General features: G+C 37.4%; 1 long non-coding RNA gene across 1 annotated transcript; it reads left to right on the top strand.

Moving 5' to 3' along the window:
- Positions 1 to 3,792: 3,792 nt before the first annotated feature.
- On the top strand, positions 3,793 to 7,820 carry LOC127875272 (uncharacterized). Its single transcript, XR_008047344.1, has 4 exons — positions 3,793 to 3,932; positions 4,284 to 4,891; positions 6,478 to 6,696; positions 6,996 to 7,820. It is a non-coding gene; the product is annotated as an uncharacterized LOC127875272 (long non-coding RNA).
- The last annotated feature ends 1,099 nt before the right edge of the window (positions 7,821 to 8,919 follow it).

An 8,919-nucleotide genomic window follows, 5' to 3' on the forward strand; every position in this document is an offset into this window, starting at 1 on the left:
CCCTGATTAGCCTGTGCGGACTGCACAGGCTTATCTGGGACGACACTTTACGCACATGCATTAAACCCAGTTTTTTTCAGAACGCGACTTAAATGTTGATCGGTCATCATCACATGGCGTACTCACACGATACATCTCGCCATAACAGCACACAACCGTATTAATGCCCATGTCCAACGAATGTTATTCGACGCATGCTATTTATGCAGTTATGTATATCATCAGTACAAAAAAGTGAACACGAATGTGCACTTTGCCTTGAAGTACAATATATGAAAGTGGCAATTATGGAGTAACTACCACAGGAAAATGCTATTGTCAAGTGTAAACTTATCAAAATTCACTTTTGACTAAAACCACGAGATAATCAGTGACCCATCACTGCTTATATGGAATTTTTTTGTTTAAAGAAAGTATCTTCTAAACGAAAATCTCGGCGGCAAGTGTCGCCCCTGATAAGCCTGAGTAGACTGCACATTCTAATCTGGGACGACACTTTACGCACACTTATTAAGCCCAGTTTTGCCATAACGAGGCTCATATGCGTTCTAAGAAGACTGGTCATAATGCATGTGCGTAAAGTGTCGTCCCATATTAGCCTGTGCAGTCCGCACTGGCTAATTAGGGACGACACTTTCCGCCTAAATTGGATTTGTGCAGACTGCACAGGCTAATCTGGGACGACACTTTACGCACATGTATCTTGCCCGATTTTCAAAGAACAAGACACATATGTACAAAGGGCTCATACCAAACGCAAACGGAAATGTTTCTTATTCATAAACTATACTGATGTGTATATGAATTTCTGAAACATACTCTAATCTGTTATCTTTCTAAAAGCACATTGACACCATTTGCACAAAATAACAAGTTTACAAAGGGTGATTTGTTTGAGTTAAAGACAAATATGTACCTAGCTCGTAATTAGTTACACAACAACAAGACACAAAGACAAACATATTTTCTGTAAAAAAACACGTGTTTTTTACCCTAGTTACATTCAATAATGCATCACATATTTATGTCTTAACATTTATTATGGGATATGTTTAATACTCGTGTGGTGAATTTCTCAAACTGTATGTCATTTCGCGCCATGCCATTTCGCATCTTAAATAATAAATATTGCTATTGGTTGTTATTGCTTTTGAATAGTTGTTTTCTTCATACTATTTACTTTCCAATACATGTCCCGCAAAATAAACATCAGTTTTGTATTCACACATGCATTCTAATGTTATCGTAAGCATATATAAGTAGATGAGCAATTACGCAACAATTTAGCTCACCATAGACGTATTAAGAATCAAGAGGGGTGGACACGGCGTACAACCTCTAAATTTTGACAAGATTCTATTTGTGTTCCTTCATGCTTACTTAGTTCAATGAAAACTCCGTGGCGTGGTGAGTTTGTGTTGTTGAAGTGATGTATAGGTTTATATACAAAGTGATAAAATGTGCGCCGTGATACTATTACCACATAAGTTTGTTAAATATTTTGACCCAAACTCCTGTGACCGCGCCTTCATACAGTTTACTTTTAAATTTAAATAAACAAAACAAATGAACAAGATTCTGCGTTCAATTAACTCAATTGCCCCCCCCCCCCCCCCCGGTGCAAACTAAGTCAGTATTGATTCATTGGTTGCAGGTAAGATAATACATAACATATGAGTGTACCATGTGGGTATGCAGTGTCCAAATTTAAAAACAAAACTGATAATTGGACACCTCTATACCTCTTGATGATCTAGTATGTATATATCAGTAGGGTCATGCAATATGACTGATCAAGATGTCATTGATAACTGTTTGATACGTCAGTATGTAATGATTATGGGATTTGTTCTAAAAGTGACACTGTTATTTATATTTTGCGCAAATACAAAACTCGCTATTCCTCTTACGTTTTAATTAAAGTAACAAATATTCCGTTGTGTAAAATCAGCAGCGGATAACCAAATATTACGGTACTTACAAATCATTATTAATGAGAGTAACCATACACGGCCACTTTTTTATTTGATCAGCATATCAATGCCTATTTCAATCAGTTATTTGCAGTGTTTAAACATATTATATTATTTCCAAATATGCTTTTTTAAACCTATATTCAACATATTCTGTAACAGTAATCCTAAAATAACATTCACATGAACATTAATTCATGTGTAATTCACTTGACCATTTAATTGATGAAAGCGATTATGAGAACTTTAAAATGTAGCTGATAATGTCTCATTTACAGAACATCAACCATTTTTACAAGCCATGGTCTAAGTATAAATATCTCGTTGAAAGATTAAAGTTTTTGTTAACAGATATTTCTTAAATTCTTTCAGCATGTCTTGGGTGCAAGCCTGGATTGTAGCTTTGTGTATTGCGCACACTGCTGGACACTTGTGCCTTATATCTCCACGGCAAAGAGGCGATCTGGATGTATTTGCGGTAAGTTTCACCGACTAAAATATACCCGATTAAAAAAATTAACGGTTAAAAATTGCATTTGCTTCCGCCATTAGTGAAGCCAAGATGTCTTACAAGAATGTTTTATATAGAATATACCTACGATACCGTACTATTAAATGGAAGAGAAAACGGAGTTTGTGCTTTGTTCATGTTTTTGTCTTTTGCATACCCTTCCTTCTTCTATTTACAATCAATGTTATTTTAACATGACACGCATGCTACATTTCCGATGCGATCTTATTTAATACATTACACACTTACGTCGTTGAAGTGTAATTCTTACTCATCCGATTTCCACACTGTATTTGATAAGCCGATGAGAACAATAAATTGATTATTATTTTTTAATTAAGACGTAAAAATTGTGTGTTTCCACTTACCCAAGCGATCCTACTTTTTGTATATACCCTTGATTTGTTTTTGATCGATTTGTTTTGCAACATTCGATCATAATTGATAAATAACCTTTTACATATACGTAGAATCTAGTCTGGAAGCCCGACGTGTTTCCGGCACGCGCTGCCGGGCGGAGGCATGCCCGTGCAGGACCCGGTAGAGGTGTACGCGCCCGGCCAGAACATCTTCTTCCAGTGGCAGCAGAACTTCAACCATTACGAGCCTGGATTCCCTGGCACGTGGCTTCAAGCGTGAACAGTTATTACTTATAGTTAAATTCGTGTATTGATTTTTTAAATAAACTTATTATATATGCATGTAGGGTCCTCATGTTCTCGTTAACACCTTCTATTTGATAAACAAATATTTGTGATAAACACATTACATACAATTCAAATTGTTATGACTATTTATTATACACCCATTAGTTTAAATACTCATTTTAAAGTCCATATTCATCGAACACAATACAATCCATTTTAAAATGACACGAGTTCTCACGAAAAAAAAACACGTTTATACAGTTTCAATGAAGATTGTTTTGATCGCAAGCATGTGTTCATCTTGTAACCGTTACGTCGATCAATTTAATACTACATACACTAATATATTATTGGGTTAGTATGTGTAAACTTCCTACATTTCGCTTTCTTCTTAGTGCATGAATGTTATTAAATAAATTTAAATAAAACAAGGTTATGTTGGTGTAGTATATTTGATGTCCACCAAACGATCAGGAGATATAGGTTCGATTACCACTCTGGGAGCGTTCTCGTGATCTTCTCTTAAGACACCATTACTGTTTCTCCCAAGGAAAATCACAGTGTCTTATGTCTATGGCTTTCGATCCAATCGAGCTGAAATAAAACGGTTTAAACTTAACTAACTAAACTTTAAACGACTTAATTATTGCCGTAATAAACGCCACTATTTCCGCTGCAGGCTACATGGATCTGTCCATCTGATTCTCAAGCCCCGAGAGCACGAGTTTCGCCATACTGACCGTGGTCACAGACCCGTACGTGCACGCACAGGACTACCAGCAAAACAACACGGCTGTCATTGTAAGTACATGTATACGCAAAACTACACGGCTGCCATTGTGGGTATACACAAAACCGCACGGATATCATTGTGAGTTTACGCAAAACTGCACGGATGTAATTGTGAGTATACACAAAACTACACGTCTGTCATTGTGAATATACGCAAAACTACATGGCTGTTATTGTGAGTATACACACAACTGCGAGGATATCATTGTGAGTATACGCAAAATCGCACGGATGTCATATTGAGTATACACACAACTGCACAGATATCATTGTGAGTATACGCAAAACTGCACGGATATCATTGTGAGTATACGCAAAACTAAATTGTTAGTATAATGAAAAAAATCATGTAAATTGTAGAAACTGCCTGACACGGAATGCGACCACTGCGTCATCCGGGTACGTTACGACGCTCACACACTTGGTGAGGACCCATCCCTACAGTGCGCGGACATTAAACTCACCAAAAGGGCGAAAAAAATAGATACTCTGAAATATTTGTCCGTCGAAAGCAAGACTGACAAGCAGAAACTTATACCTCTGAAGAGAGGGTTGGAACTGAAGAAATACTACGAACAAAAGTACAAATCCAATCTGAAAATGGAGGGCACAAACTTGTACGGTTTTGCCTACAATCCGTTCTAGCCCCATAGAAACAATTATATCTCGGTCTCCGTGACCACTGGTGCTACTCAGATAATGAACAGCTTTGCCTTTGGAATTGATGACCCATCTGGTGGTCAAGACAATACGTTCATGCTAGATGAAGTGGTTGCCATTGAAAACGGTCCACGACGCAGCTTCGTCGCGCGAGGAGGCGGCCAAGATTGTCTTTCGCATTGGCTCCCAGAACGGATCTCTGGTACAGACGTCGGGCATATTTAAGGACGACCCGATCCATATTAACGGGTTGTCGTGGTACAAAGACAAGCTGTATGCGGCGTTCAGAATTGTGCCAAATGATAATGGTAATATATAGTTTATATACCTTTCAATAACACAATACTGTTAAATATTTAAACACATTTATTTTGTAAAACGATTTTCCAAACACCTGTGGAAATCTTGAGCATTAGAGTATTAGTTACAAAAAACAAAAACATACCCATGATTAAATTTAAAAAAAGCACCGTAATACCTTAGTCCAAAGCTGAAAAATCACGAATAACCCGTGGCTGTTTTATTCAGTGTTGCTTTCATTTATCATGTGCTTTTGTCATGTGTCGGATGGCCACTTGCCTGAAGTAGTGACCACCAGAATGTTCTCCCGCGGATGCAACTGACGTTTCACTTTGTTTATTTATTCTTCAGCTAAATGATTCCGTAGAAAGAAACTCTAAGTGTCGTGTAAACTTGTGCTGACGAGAAACAATATGCCATAGTTGACTTTTGTTTAGATCGATTTAAGAAAAATCATTGCTTCGGATGCTTAATCTGTTGAACGCTGTCGGAGTTAAGTAAGGTTATGCAATCGTTGAATTGGGATACGAGTAAAAGACACGAACTGATTGCAAAGATTTAATCTTGTTTACGGGAGAGGCGAAGATTTCAATTTCACAACAGATTTTTAAGGTTTGGTCTTGTAAGCGGTTATTGTGACGTCATGAACTTAACACACGGGTTTACATGTTTGGTGTGTTTAATTTATGAGTTGATAAAATGTTACGCATGGCATCAACATTAAAATATGTTTGTTTGCGGCGTTGGGGACACGAACGTTATGTGATAGCGGGAGTAGATTGTTTATCTATCTAAGGGGCCAGTTTACTGTCTGAGTAGGCTACATTAACGCGTTTAAAAATTTTTTAAAGAGGAAGAACAGGAAATTGTCCAATAAATTTAATTAAAATGACATAAAAGGTTGACACTGACTTAACGACAGTCTCAAAAAGAATTACAAAATAATTGATCATTTAAGCGGTTATTTAAGGACAACAAACGTCGATTGTTTTATTTGTAAACTTGGTTTAGCGTAATTGTTGATGACAAAAACTTGCCCATGGGTAACGCGTTTGAACGTTTTTTTAACAGTGAGTTTGAAATATGGGTATATATGCATTAAAATAAGTTTTAAGGATGCATGAATGACCTGTTGAAAAGATTTATTTTACATTATTTATCATGTATTTTATAACTGAATGCAAACATAAATATATGTTGGGTGTTTTACGCGAGTTTTGAGTCAATTTTATTACGAACACGGTACCGTTTGGAATCTGCTTATTGTTACATTGCCTGTCTTAACATGTTTATTTGCAGACAATTTTAAAGGGATGCTGTGGTAGATGTCAGTGAATACACGTTCATGTCAATGCATTCTTACCCGAATAGTGGAGGTAAGATGGACGCAAAATGATGTCATTTCTGAGATATAAGGCCAAACATATTTTATTTATGTTATTCAACAGAAAAGAACGCAGTAGATAAAATCCGAAAAACATATTGTAAGTTGATTGCAATTGTGACACTTTTATGCAAATAGGGCCAATGTTTTATCGATGCGATCCTTAATGGCGTAATATACCTTCACTATAAGCTTTACACGACATTCCAGAGGCCATTTACGCCTTCTGCCCGGGCCTGTGGGCAAAGTCCGGTCACGAGTGGGCGTGGTCACTGGTTGCCGTGGATACCATGAATGGGGCGGTTTCAAAGAACTGTGACATCGCGCCAAAGAGTAGGACGCGGAGCTGTCAACTCTTACGTTATAACCTACTTGTAACTGGCGACATCAGATTTTCTTCATAACTCATAAAATGTGGATGGCAAACAGGTAGAAGATACAATTTAGAAACTTGATAACATATAATTGTTGTTTCACTTTGAAAGATATTAGATTAATTCATCGTAAAACGTTTCGCCAGTCTGAAGGTCAAACATTGTTTTTCTAAACATTTGAAGCATAATAATTGAATTATTTAAAAATGGGTTATTGTGTACCGCATTCGTGTACACGAACCCTTGCTAATTTGTATTGATACCAACACTATTACTATTCGTGTACAATGAATTTTACCGTAGAAATAGTGACACACGTGAACAATATCTACGCATGTGCGTGTCTGTTTCCAGGCATATTCCAGCGCTATTACGGTGGCTCGGTGTTCCAGGGCACACAACCACGCCAGTTTCTGCGATGAATGTTGTAGTCCGTCTTAGATCTTCCAGACCTTAAAACAGTTTTCTGTGGAGGGTTGTGTCTTTGGACCACTTCGCAGCTCGCTCCTGGTCGTGTCTTTTGCATCTTTGGAGAACGTGTTCAGCAGTTTTTTCATCTTCTCCACATGGACAGAGTGGTGAGGGTACCAGCTTGCATATTCTGTACATGTGGGCATTCAGTCTGTTTTGTCCTGAGCGTAGTCGAACCATCACTTCTTGTTCTGCTCTGTTAGGCAGGTGGTAAGCATCTTGTTCTTGCTGGGGCCTGGTGATTGCCTTTATGATGGTGACTTTCTCTCTGTATGAAACCTCGGTATTTGATTGCTCTGTTTTTGCTTCCTGTTTCGCTAGTTGGTCAGCCTCTTCGTTTCCTGGCACTCCACAGTGGGCAAGTATCCACTAGAGGGCTCTGTTGTGGTCCAAGGCTCCAGTAATCTGGACGGGTTTCGATACCACGTGCTGCGCGTGATGTACAGTGAAGCTGACTTTATAGTGGGCGTTAACCCCGACACGTGTGAAGTGCGCTTCTCGGAGGTGACCACTCTTCGATACGTGCAGCTGGTAAATCCAGCTCCGTTATGATGACTTTGAACAACAGAGTAGAACGACTTTTTACCTGAAAATATTGCATATTGCTATGAACGACAATTGTTTAACAATGATTATTATACATTAAATGTTTTGTAGTGTATGTCGTTTTTGAAACAAGCATGCATTAACGTTATTATCATCTCTGAGTGGTTGTTTTTTTTTGTCGCACAATTATGCTTTACCAAAAACTACCATTTAAAATAACCAACTTATATTTTTGTCTTGGTTTGTGTATGTATTTGAAGATGAGCTGCACTTGTTTAAGTATTCAATAAACTGTATGTTCTGTCCTGTAAATTATGATTGGTTTCTTTGTCTACTACGTACGTAACATCAAATAGTCTTTCATTGCAGGTCGGAAAATCAATAGATTAATAATGAACTACGTCTTACCTCTTGTAAGTTCGAAAAGTGTTATACCATACAGAAACACATTTATCCAAAGACCTGATGCAAGAACCCAAATTATGTAAATATCATCATCAAAACACATTTCTTAACCCTAAAATATATGTACATGTATGTAACAATATCGTTATTGTGTAAACTACTGGTAAAGTAATTATCAAGGAAAAGCACATGTTTTCTTTGCCACGGTTTAAATGACTTAATACGTTTCTTTTGAAGTATGTTTTTCCCCTTTAATATAGATGTTTAATGTTATTTTGTTAATTAATTCTTTATCCTAATATATGTTGTTTCATCATGAATTATTTTTAGTGTGTTTACTGATGATCAATGACCGATTACTAAAAAGCACGAGATAATGTGTGACCCACCATATCTCATCTGAGTAAGAACACGAATGTTACAACCATGACTCCAGATGAACGGATATTTTCCCGCCGACCCCCCCCCCCCCCCTTCCGATGAAATTCCTTCCAAAAACATTCCCCAAGACCGTATACCCCAGACAGTATCCTTCCCTTGATAAATTGTCATTTTATAATATATTTCATCAGTATATTGTATTTCTAATGCATTGCAATCTGGGGTTTGGTTCACCTTCGAAAAAGGACAATTACAATTATTATTTTAAGAATATTGCATGAAATTATCTTACAATCTTGTCTTTTTGACCGATACGCTCATCTTAATTTGATCTGCTCTAAAGTTGTCATCTAAAGTCCCCATCCCCTTCAGGACAGTTCGTCTGGATACGTCCCTGTGTCATTTGGTAACTTATAAGCTTCTACACATCACGTACATAGAAACTTTTCTCATAATTACATAAAATACTACACGA

Source organism: Dreissena polymorpha, chromosome 3, assembly GCF_020536995.1.
Source record: "Dreissena polymorpha isolate Duluth1 chromosome 3, UMN_Dpol_1.0, whole genome shotgun sequence".
NCBI classification, from domain to species: domain Eukaryota; kingdom Metazoa; phylum Mollusca; class Bivalvia; order Myida; family Dreissenidae; genus Dreissena; species Dreissena polymorpha.